The 12,140-nt window shown below is 40.8% G+C and overlaps 1 protein-coding gene across 1 annotated transcript in view; it reads right to left on the reverse strand.

The window, feature by feature from the left end:
• Positions 1 to 4,178, reverse strand: part of LOC117515918 (genetic suppressor element 1-like) — a 107,411-nt gene extending 103,233 nt beyond the window's left edge. Inside the window, exon 1 of the mRNA XM_034176697.1 lies at positions 4,168 to 4,178. The gene's annotated coding sequence lies outside the window, so the exon portion shown is untranslated. The remainder of the gene's footprint in view (positions 1 to 4,167) is intronic.
• Positions 4,179 to 12,140: the final 7,962 nt, after the last annotated feature.

The following is a 12,140-nucleotide window of genomic DNA, read 5'->3' on the forward strand; positions in this document are numbered from 1 at the left end:
CCTGACTTTTTCCCCTTTTTTGGTGGGGGTGGGGTGGCATTAAATCATCACCTCAGTGAGCTTGTAGTATTCTGGGCTTCAAACTTTAATATTTCCTTTTAAAACATCTGGTGGCCTTCAATAAATAGACACACTCAAAGTGCTTTGCAGTGATGCCCCACATTCACACATGCTCACACATGCATAGCACTCACCTGCACACCACGAGCAACTTGGGGATTAAGGACTTTTCCCAAGGTACCTTCATGATTTTCCTGTCAAACCGCCTCTCTTACCTCAAGAATCACCTCCCAAAATATTAAATATATATTCGCTTGTATGATGTGAACCCTTTAAAACTGCTTACAGGGGAATTGTTGAACCACAGAATACTTCATATCTCTATTACAATTTATGCCAATTTAAGCAAAACCTATAATAGAAACACTTACAAATGATCCCGAAGCAGCACGATCACAGGACTGTCTCCTCCAGAGTTATGATGGAGCTTCAGACATAAAACCCTAAACTCAAATCATACTGTGGTTTTTGACCGCTGTGGTGGATTTAGAGGATTGGATTGGTCTGTGTATGTGGTGCATCCTGGCATGGGTGTCAGTCCTCATGTGTGTAACCAAATGAAACTCAATTGGAAGGAAAATATGGTGCTTCTCCGGTCACTACCCCCTAAAAAAGACCTCATCTCATCCCCCAAAGTGCACCCTGGACTCAGGCTGTCTGGTGCCTGTCTGGCCACGAAACTATATCCTCAGCACGCCATTCATTCTCGCTCACATTTTTACATGGACGCGTATTATCAGTGTCAGGCCCGCTGACGCCATGAATCAACACTAGACTTGACGCTGTCCCAGCACAGCTTGTGGAGCAGCATAAATCAGGACTGTTAATGGGCCCAAGCTACACAGTTTTCCTCTGCTTCTCCAGAACCAGTCTCTTTCTCAGCCCCCAGTCCTTTCTCTATAGCCAGAACACAGCGACATCCTGCTGTTGTGTTCATGTTGTACACAAGTGTGTATGTAAGCGTGCTCTAAGTGTGCGCACATACTGTATGTGTGCACCAAAGTTCACCACTTTTTAACATCGCAATAGCTCCATTAGTGTGACTTTCTACCCATCAGAGCCAGAATTATTTGATCACATTATGCACGTTGGCAGACTTGAGCAACATGATGTCCTCCAGTTTTGCTTTTCACTTGAAAAAAGGAGTAAAAATAAAGAAATTCTGCCATCTTGTTTTTAGTGACATCATCCCACCTATGACCTGACAACTATGTGGGATATGTGCATATTTTAGTGCATTATTTTTCATACGTTTTTCTACAAATATTTTGTGAGGGCAACCTGATATGTCAATTATGTTCTTAATTTACAGTCATAAACAATAAATTATAACAGCATAATCTAATTATGGCATGGATCTAGGGGCTGTAGAAAAGGACAGAGTTGCAGACACATTCTAACTTTTGTACAATTTTCAAATCAGTCACAGCAATATCACTGGGATTGTTTTATGTGCCTGATTAGTATTGTGCTCCCAACACCAAACAAGTAAATAATTTTCAGTAATGTGAACCCAACACATTCTGAGCATTGAGCCTATCTATGTATCTGTCTTTCTATATGTCAGCCTGTCCCTCTGTCTCCTGGCTGGCTGGCTTTCTGGTGTGTGCCTTTGTTTGGCCTCGCTCTGTCTGCTGTGTTTATCTCTCAGTCTGTCTCCTCCTCCCTCCTACAGACCTCCTGGGTCACTCAGGTCTCCTCCTCCCAGTGTCACCATCCGTAGTGCCACATTGATTAGCCTCCCCTGAGGAAACATACCCCACACTCATGTGGATCAGATGCTCCCCAGGAGAGTTTTGAACTTCTCTCAGCACATTTCACTGCCCTGGCCTGACCACCGAGATGACCTCTGACCTGGCTTCGCAACCCCTAAATCTGTGTCTGTTCCTTCTGGTCCTTTTTTGCCCTGAAAGGATAATAAATCACCACATCAGACAGAAGCTGAAATACAAGCTTTTAGTAGACAGACAGACAGACAGACAGACAGACAGACAGACAGACAGACAGACAGACAGACAGACAGACAGACAGACAGACAGACAGACAGCGACAGACAGACAGACAGACAGACAGACAGACAGACAGACAGACAGACAGACAGACAGACAGATAGATAGATAGATAGATAGATAGATAGATAGATAGATAGATAGATAGATAGATAGATAGATAGATAGATAGATAGATAGATAGATAGATAGATAGATAGATAGATAGATAGATAGTAGATAGATAGATAGATAGATAGATAGATAGATAGATAGCTAGATAGATAGATAGATAGATAGATAGATAGATAGATAGATAGATAGATAGATAGATAGATAGATAGATAGATAGATAGATAGATAGATAGATAGATAGATAGATAGATAGATAGATAGATAGATAGATAGATAGATAGATAGATAGATAGATAGATAGATAGATAGATAGATAGATAGATAGATAGATAGATAGATAGATAGATAGATAGATAGATAGATAGATAGATAGATAGATAGATAGATAGATAGATAGATAGATAGATAGATAGATAGATAGATAGATAGATAGATAGATAGATAGATAGATAGATAGATAGATAGATAGATAGATAGATAGATAGATAGATAGATAGATAGATAGATAGATAGATAGATAGATAGATAGATAGATAGATAGATAGATAGATAGATAGATAGATAGATAGATAGATAGATAGATAGATAGATAGATAGATAGATAGATAGATAGATAGATAGATAGATAGATAGATAGATAGATAGATAGATAGATAGATAGATAGATAGATAGATAGATAGATAGATAGATAGATAGATAGATAGACTGATTTAGATATTGGTACCAAAAGATATCAAAGGAGTGGCTTCACCCTTGAATGGCCCAGCCACTCTTTCAGTGTGCACTGACGCTCCCCATCCAACCTGATGGAGCTTGAGAGGTGCTGCAAAGAGGAGTGGGCAAAACTACCCAAAACTAGGTGCCCCAAGCTTGTGGCATCATATTCAAGAAGATTTGAAGCTGTAATTGCTGCCAAAGGTGCATCAACAAAATATTGAGCAAAGAGTGTGAATACTTACGTACGTGTGATTTCTTAGGTTTTTATTTTTAGTAAATAAAAATAAAAATAAAAAATAATTTTTTAATAAATAAAAAAAAGCAAAAAAAACAGTTTTCTTATGTTGTCATTATGGGGTGAGGGAAAAAAAAAAAAAAGAATTTACTCCATTTTGGAAAAAGGTTGTAACACAGCAAAATGTGGAAGAAGTAAAGCGCTGTGAATACTTTCCGGATGCGCCATATGTAGAATGAAATGACAAAGAACAAGAGGAAAAACAAACATTTACTGTCTTTGTGTCATACACAAAAGCTGCAACACAAATTCCAACCCTTTCTGTGATTACCACACAATCACAAACATGAAACCTTTATGTTTGACAGCTTAGAAGATTGAATTGGTATGTGTGAGGAAAACACAGTGAGCGTGGTGACAGACCCACACAGTTAATTACAAAAACAACGTAATTAAATTTGATCACCAAGACTCAGTCAGCATTACTGAGTCTAATATAACTCCAACTGTGCATTTTAATTGTGTGAGAGTACAAAAAAGTGCATGAAAATGGATAAATGAGAAGTATACAAAAAGTGTGAATTTCATACATTGTGACAATAATAATTATTTTCACTGAAAAGATGGTGCCAAAATAACTGACTTGGGGGATTCTTTTCTTCCTTCTAGGTAGTGAGACATTGAAGGCCCCAGTGGTCATAAGAGCATGATACACCCTGGACAGGACGGACACCACCACCCCCAGGTAATTAACACTGAAAGGTGTGCTCAACCAATGAGGAGCTGGGACACACCAGAGTTCAATAACCAGGTGTGAGTAGAGCAGATAGACATGAAACCACGCAGGGCAGGTTCTCTCTCTGATACATACTGAGCAGAGCTCTGTAACTCCCAGGCTTGAGGCTTTTTGATTTGTCTTGTACTTGAGCTTTAAATAGGCTTCTAATTTATTCACAGCCAAACATGAGCATGTTCAGAAGCTATATTTGATATTATAAAGCAGCAATGCTGCAAAATGAAGGACAGCGAACAGACGGTGGAGAGTGAGACAAACTTTGCTTCGGCCAAGTGCTACAATCTGTGCCAAATGTGCGCCGTCTCCAAAATTATTCAGGCTTTCTTTATCTCAGATTATTTATTTATTTATTTAATGTAATGGTTTTACTCAGAGTCATATTTCTGGTGTTATCCATGTTCTCAATCATGAGCAGTGGCGTCATTTTAAAGGTCACCAGGTCAGCTCTTCTCATCAGTCTGCTGGATTGTAAAGTTTAAGTGGCTGTGCTGTGATGATGCAGGACAATGGACACAGCATCATGCTCTTTTTTTTTCTTGATGTTCTGCCATGTGCACGCATCACTGCCACATGTCAGTCAGCGTTGGCTGAACATCTTGTATATAGGCTCATGGTATAGCTGTACAATTCACAATGTAACCCTGTTTCTTTTTAAGTGAAATACTATCCATTCCACAGCATTTATTGTCCTATTTTATGGTCAATTTCTATTAAAACGACAGCACAATTATTTATGCCTTGACAGTATGACTGTTCAATTCACAGTATAAACCCTTTGCTTTTAAGGTGAATTTCTATCCATTCCACATAATTTATTACCCTATTTTATGGTTTATTCCTGCTAAAACAACACCACAAAAATGTATCAAAGTTACAGATAATTGATAAATTCCAGTGTTTTTTCTGGTACATTTGCAATTACTAAGAAGCTGAAATTGACTTTTAACACGATCGCTTTTGAAAGCATCAAAAGACCCAAAGAATGAGCCAGTATTTTCATGTTTGACCATACTGCCGCCTGTAGGAAGCTACACAGACAAATCCTGAGAGCACCCACAAAATCAGCTCTCTACTAATCATAATGCTCCGGTCAGGCAGAGGGCTTGAAAAATAAAGTCATACTAACTTATGGTTTTGTGAAAATACTGATAGAATAACTCCATTAATGTCAATTCTGTCATTTGTACAAAGTTAAAATATAACATATATCTTTTAATGTTGAATAATGCACTAATTCTGAGGTTTTGTAACAAACACAGACCGCAAAGCATTCTGGGTAAAAGTGCCTCTGCTAAACACTGATTGGTTCTTAAAAATTAGCACATTACTTTAAAACGAAAAACATATATCTGATATTTTCACTGTATAAAACTTCAGACATGACAGTAATTTTAAATAACTTGTCCAAAATGAGTAGGTTAAAATTTGAACCATAAGTTAAAAATGTATGCCTCTGGATGACTTGGGTGATACTCCGTGAATAATACAGTAATGTGCTATTTTTAATATGACTGTCCAATGCTGTCACCATTTCAGCTTTTCACCATATATTTCACATGTTAAAACAATTAAAAATAACATTTTTGACAGTTTTTAAATTTATGGTAATTCAGTGTTTATTCTACAACAATAAGCTTCTTCTTGGTTTACGGTTTATTCCTGTTACCATTTCACAGTTTTTCACTGTAATTTTCACGGACATTTTTTACAGTGTAGAGGTTAAGCAGTGGTCTTGAGACAAGAGGATCCTCGGTTCAAATCCCAGCCTGACAGGAAAATCACTAAGGGCCCTTGGGCAATGTCCTTAATCCCCTAGTTGCTCCCGGTGTGTAGCGAGCGTCTTGTATGGCAGCACCCTCACATTGGGGTGAATGTGAGGCATTACTGTAAAGCACTTTGAGCATCTGATGAAGATGGAAAAGTGCTATATAAATGCACTCCATTTACCATTCGAGCCATTTTTGCAGGTAACGCTACACTAATACACACAGAGCTATGAATGCTATTTTTTATTTCTGATAATAAACAAGGCCGAAATCCTGCACAGTGTAGCTTTAACATAACAGATGATAAAATAGTTCTGATATGATCTGTGGGGAAATCCTGCAGTGTGCACCCACGAACAACATCAAGGATTATTTCAGCACTCGTACCAAGTGCAGATATGCACATTACTGTGGGGGGGGGGGGGGGGGGGGGGGGGTCTGAGCTCCGCCTCTACAAGGCCTTCACCCCCACATGCTCATCTCAATTAATCACCCAACAAAACAGATGTCAGGAGCAAAAGAAGAATCAGCTGGCCTGTGGGGTGAAGGAGCAACTAGAAGGAAGGAAGGAAGGAAGGAAGGAAATAGGTGATTTATTCAGGATGGGGAGGTGAACAGTTACACTGACATGTATTTGCTGTTTCCGTGTTTCAAGCTGTTAAGTACAACGTAAGATGAAACTGCAATGGAGTGTGTTTATTTTTTCAAAGAAGGAAAGAAGTCATGAAGTAAGAGGAGGAGAGATCAGGACGGTGAGAGACCAAGAAGACAACAAAAGCCCTGGAGACGAAAGAGCATCTGAAAAACAATGGATGGAAAATAATGCTCTGCCGTGTGCAGAAATAGAGCACAGATTGAAAACCTGCCAAGATAAAGACAAACCCCCGCGTTTGAACTGTCACTTCGCAGAGATACTGTCAGAAAACAAATGGCAATCTCGACAGGTTTCATCTGCTATATGAAAGGGGAGAGAATCATATTTTATTCACAAATGCATATTTTATGCCTTTAATAGCAAAGATCTTAACCTGTTGTCGAGCACCGACTCCTTTGCTGAATTACTGAAATTATGCACAGGCAGGGGGAGGGGGGGCGAAATTAGAGGAAATGGGGGGGGGGGCAGACAGAATGGATAGCCGGAGGCCTTCACATTTTACTGTGCTGCATTTTATTTTTACAGCATGCACACTGTTGTTTTTACATTAATCCATTAAAAACGCCACACTGTCTGAAGTCTGAATGATACCGGGGAAATCCATCCATCCGCCGGCATTATTATCTCACCACTTTTCTTCCAGGCGGCCATTCTTCTAGGTCTGCTCTCTCTCTTTTGCTCTCTTTCCTGTGTAGTGTGGACAGTGAAGAGTTACAGCTCACATCAATAACAGGCAGATAACAGCTCAATGTTCAGCCTTAAATCACTTCAGTCCCAAAGGGAAGCAAATGAAGGGGGGTGAGGAGGGGTGAGGAGGCAAAAGCTTAGCGTGTGTGGCAAACAACAGTGCAGTAAAAACGCAGAAGTGTACTGGGAGCACATTACAAGAACATGTCAATTTATGCGGCATAAAATGCGTGGTGTTGTCACAGAGAGTTCGCACACCGAGCGACTCCCTGAGGGAGGAGAGAAAAGGAGACAGAGGAGTGTGGGGTTGTGCGTGTATTTGCATATGTGACCCTACATGTAGACAGTGTCGTTCTGTTTGCCGTTTACCAAATGTATGGTCTGAACGCATCACTGAGCTGCAGCGCAACGCACCAAAATGCCCTGAACGCAGCGCTGCATCCCACAACCAGACAGAACACTCAACACTCACACTGGATTAACACCAGCACGTATGAAGACCTTTAGGTCATAACCTCCTGCAGCTCAGGATGGAACTGATAGCAATCTCCTGCTTTCACTCCTGTGCACATCTCCTTAATCCACTCTTCATCTGTTCTTCCAACAAAGGGAGCAGGAGGCTCTTTGGGTTAGGATTTGGACAACCAACATACAGCCTGGGGTTGGATTCCAGGTGTGTGTATGTGTGTGTGTCCTTGGACAAGATGCTTCATCTTTAGTGTCCCAGTCCACCTACATAACTAAATGGGAACCAACCAGTCTTGGCTGGAGAAGTAAGCAGTGATGGACTGACGTCACGTTCAGGTCTCATCCACTTCACACTATGATATGCAGGAATAGGTACCCAGTCTGATGTGGGTTGTCCGGTACGACACCGTACAGGACGTATTCTTCTAAACCTGGGCCAAATAAAATAAGATCTCTGCAACAAACCTGCAAAAGATGCAAAAGCAGGTGTGAAATTTCTTAACGGCATGAGAGTGCAAGACATTTGAGAACGTCATCTTGACACTGATTAATATTTTTCACCATTTTCTGACATTTTATGGACCAAACAACTAATAGATTGATCCAGAAAATAACCAACAGATTAAATGATAATGAAAATAATCTTTAGTTGCAGGCCTGTGAAATATTTTTGGATTTCATTTTATCTTTTTTTATCTCTGGAAGAAGGCAAGCTGTGTGCAACTTTTTTGTTACATTTTTTTTTTTTACAGTGAAATCCTTTTAATTTTTGACACTTTATATCATTTATGTGTTGGATTTTTTTTAATTTGTAAAAATCAATATTTTTATTACAAAATATTTGAATGAAAGGTTGAAAGTTATTGGTTAATTTATGGTCATGATTTACTGGTAAATGAATTGACTAATCAGAAAATAGTCAATAGACTAAAAACAATTAGATTAATCAATTAATTGTGAGTTTAATTGATTACAAAAATAATTGTTAGTTATAGCACTTAGCTTGCGGTGTTTTTCTACCTCCTTTTTTTCCCATCACATATTCAACACCTCAGCCCACATCTTTCTCACCCCTCCTCATCTGCCCCATCTCACCCTCTTTTGACACAATAATTCAGTGACACTTGTGATTTTTCACTTCGGCATCACGCCGACTCCCACAGAGGAAACAGTTGGTAGGTTTGGGGAAGACTAATGGAAGGTCTGCTTTCTATTTGTTGAACCCCAACAGCAAACAGCGCTTGTAATGACCTCTGAGCTGAGGTCAAAGGTCAGCCGACTCCCTTTGTGGTGCCTCAGTGACGCATTCTTCACAGACAGCTGTTGTCCATACGGCCCCATCCGCTGTCTGAAGTATACAGATATGGACAGCTAAACAGATTTACAGGGATGACTCTGCTGTGCACAATCACACACACACGCACACGTTCTTAATGTGAGAGAGAAAAGCTTCTGGCCCGTCACGTTACTGCATTATGAGAGAATTTATTCAGCCTCAGTGCCTGATAATGTCATTGTCCACAGCCATGCAATAGATGACCTTGTGACCCGTGTTCAGCACCTGCCGACTCTGTTTACAGAAGAGGTCAGAGGTCACCAGGGACCTCCCAGATGGAGCGCTCATGGATGTAAGCGTGTGTAACACCTGCTAAACAGGCACACGCACACTTTAGTGATGAACACGTTGCAGTTTAGAGACCAGGCGGTGCACGACACGCTCTGTTTGACATGAATGCACACACTAAAAAACATGCATTGCATGAATTCTGTCTGGTCACGCAGCTAAAGTCTATATGCGTGAAAGCACATAGGCAAACAATAACAGCACATTCTTTTGTCCAGTTAAAGAACTGCAATCACAGTTACGCTTTATGACATACAAGCGCAATCCCTGTGGATAAATCCACCCTACTCGAGCCACAGTTCCCCAAAATGTCGTGTGCCTTTCAGCTGCTCTTATTTGTTCAGGGTCGCCCCAGAAGCTCCAGCACAGAGCTGTACTGGGACACACAAGTTTTACCCCAAATACATAATTCTAAAAACATAAAAGTACTTAAAACAGATATTTTAGCAAATTATTATATTAAATTAATGAAGTATGCAAAATCTCCCAAATAACAACAGCTAACTGGTTTCTTTAGTCATAGTATTTATGAAATATCAGGCGATGAATAAAATATACTTTATTATGATCACAGCTGGTACATTTGGCTGTTGAATCAGTCATCTTTCCTTAGAGCAGTTATTATGAAAATACACTTAACAAAAATATAAACGCAACACTTTTGGTTTTGCTTCCAATTTGTATGAGATGAACTCAAAGATCTAAAACTTTTTCCACATACACAATATCACCATTTCCCTCAAATATTGTTCACAAACCAGTCTAAATCTGTGATAGTGAGCACTTCTCCTTTGCTGAGATAATTCATCCCACCTCACAGGTGTGCCATATCAAAATGCTGATTAGACACCATGATTAGTGCACAGGTGTGCCTTAGACTGCCCACAATAAAAGGCCACTCTGAAAGGTGCAGTTTTATCACACAGCACAATGCCACAGATGTCGCAAGATTTGAGGGAGCGTAAACAGCAGGAATGTCAACCAGAGCTGTTGCTCGTGTATTGAATGTTCATTTCTCTACCATAAGCCGTCTCCAAAGGCGTTTCAGAGAATTTGGCAGTACATCCAACCAGCCTCACAACCGCAGACCACGTGTAACCACACCAGCCCAGGACCTCCACGTCCAGCATGTTCACCTCCAAGATCATCTGAGACCAGCCACTCGGACAGCTGCTGAAACAATCGGTTTGCATAACCAAAGAATGTCTGCACAAACTGTCAGAAACTGTCTCAGGGAAGCTCATCTGCATGCTCGTTGTCCTCATCGGGGTCTCGACCTGACTCCAGTTCGTCGTCGTAACCGACTTGAGTGGGCAAATGCTCACATTCGCTGACATTTGGCACGTTGGAGAGGTGTTCTCTTCACGGATGAATCCCGGTTCACACTGTCCAGGGCAGATGGCAGACAGCGTGTGTGGCGTCGTGTGGGTGAGCGGTTTTCTGATGTCAATGTTGTGGATCGAGTGGCCCATGGTGGCGGTGGGGTTATGGTATGGGCAGGCGTCTGTTATGGATGAAGAACACAGATGCATTTTATTGATGGCATTTTGAATGCACAGAGATACCGTGACGAGATCATGAGGCCCATTGTTGTGCCATCCAAGAACATCACCTCATGTTGCAGCAGGATAATGCACAGCCCCATGTTACAAGGATCTGTACACAATTCTTGGAAGCTGAAAATGTCCCAGTTCTTGCATGGCCGGCATACTCACCGGACATGTCACCCATTGAGCATGTTTGGGATGCTCTGGACCGGCGTATACGACAGCGTGTACCAGTTCCTGCCAATATCCAGCAACTTCGCACAGCCATTGAAGAGGAGTGGACCAACATTCCACAGGCCACAATTGACAACCTGATCAACTCTATGCGAAGGAGATGTGTTGCACTGCATGAGGCAAATGGTGGTCACACCAGATACTGACTGGTATCCCCCCCCAATAAAACAAAACTGCACCTTTCAGAGTGGCCTTTTATTGTGGGCAGTCTAAGGCACACCTGTGCACTAATCATGGTGTCTAATCAGCATCTTGATATGGCACACCTGTGAGGTGGGATGGATTATCTCAGCAAAGGAGAAGTGCTCACTATCACAGATTTAGACTGGTTTGTGAACAATATTTGAGGGAAATGGTGATATTGTGTATGTGGAAAAAGTTTTAGATCTTTGAGTTAATCTCATACAAAATGGGAGCAAAACCAAAAGTGTTGCGTTTATATTTTTGTTGAGTGTACTAAGAAATATGTTTCACAATCCTTCTAAATTACATATATTTAATCCAGCCCATAATATGTAAATGTTGTCATCCGCACTGTTTCCTTATGTTAATAAAGTTGCAGTCTTTATATAACATGTTGTGTAATTGGATGGGCACAAGCTTATTATTAGGTATGATGTCAAGGCACTGATGTTGCAGCTAAAGTTAGCATGTGCTGAGTACCTCCATTGAAAGCAACAGGATTTATAATGTGCCTTAAAAAAAATAGTTGTAGTGGCTGAGGACCTGCACGAGGGGAGAGCCTTAAAGCACTGACTCACAATGGATGCAATTGTTCACATGTCTTGAAAAGTTGTTAGAATCCCATAATGTGATGCTAATGGGCTAACATTAGCATGAAAACTTGCTAGTGTCACATAACACAACGATAACAGGGGTCATAATGCAATGCTAATGGGCTAATGTAACCCCGAAAACTCGCTAGCATCACATAATGCAAAGCTAACGGGCTAATGTTAGCATATCTCCACACTGGCCTGGGAACGCCTTGGGATCCCCCAGTCAGAGATGGCCAGTGTGGCCCGGGAAAGGGAAGTCTGGGGTCCCCTGCTGGAGCTGTTGCCCCCACGACCTGACACCAGATAATCGATTGAAGATGAGTGAGTGAGAAAATTTTACATTTTGCCTGGAAAAAAAACACAATATAACTGTGTTTTTTAAGTTTTTCAATGGACAGTCTAACTAACAGACAGATTAGGGCCTTGAAGAATTATGTAAACATCTCAC

Source organism: Thalassophryne amazonica, chromosome 8 (assembly GCF_902500255.1).
Source record: "Thalassophryne amazonica chromosome 8, fThaAma1.1, whole genome shotgun sequence".
Classification (NCBI taxonomy): Eukaryota; Metazoa; Chordata; class Actinopteri; order Batrachoidiformes; family Batrachoididae; genus Thalassophryne; species Thalassophryne amazonica.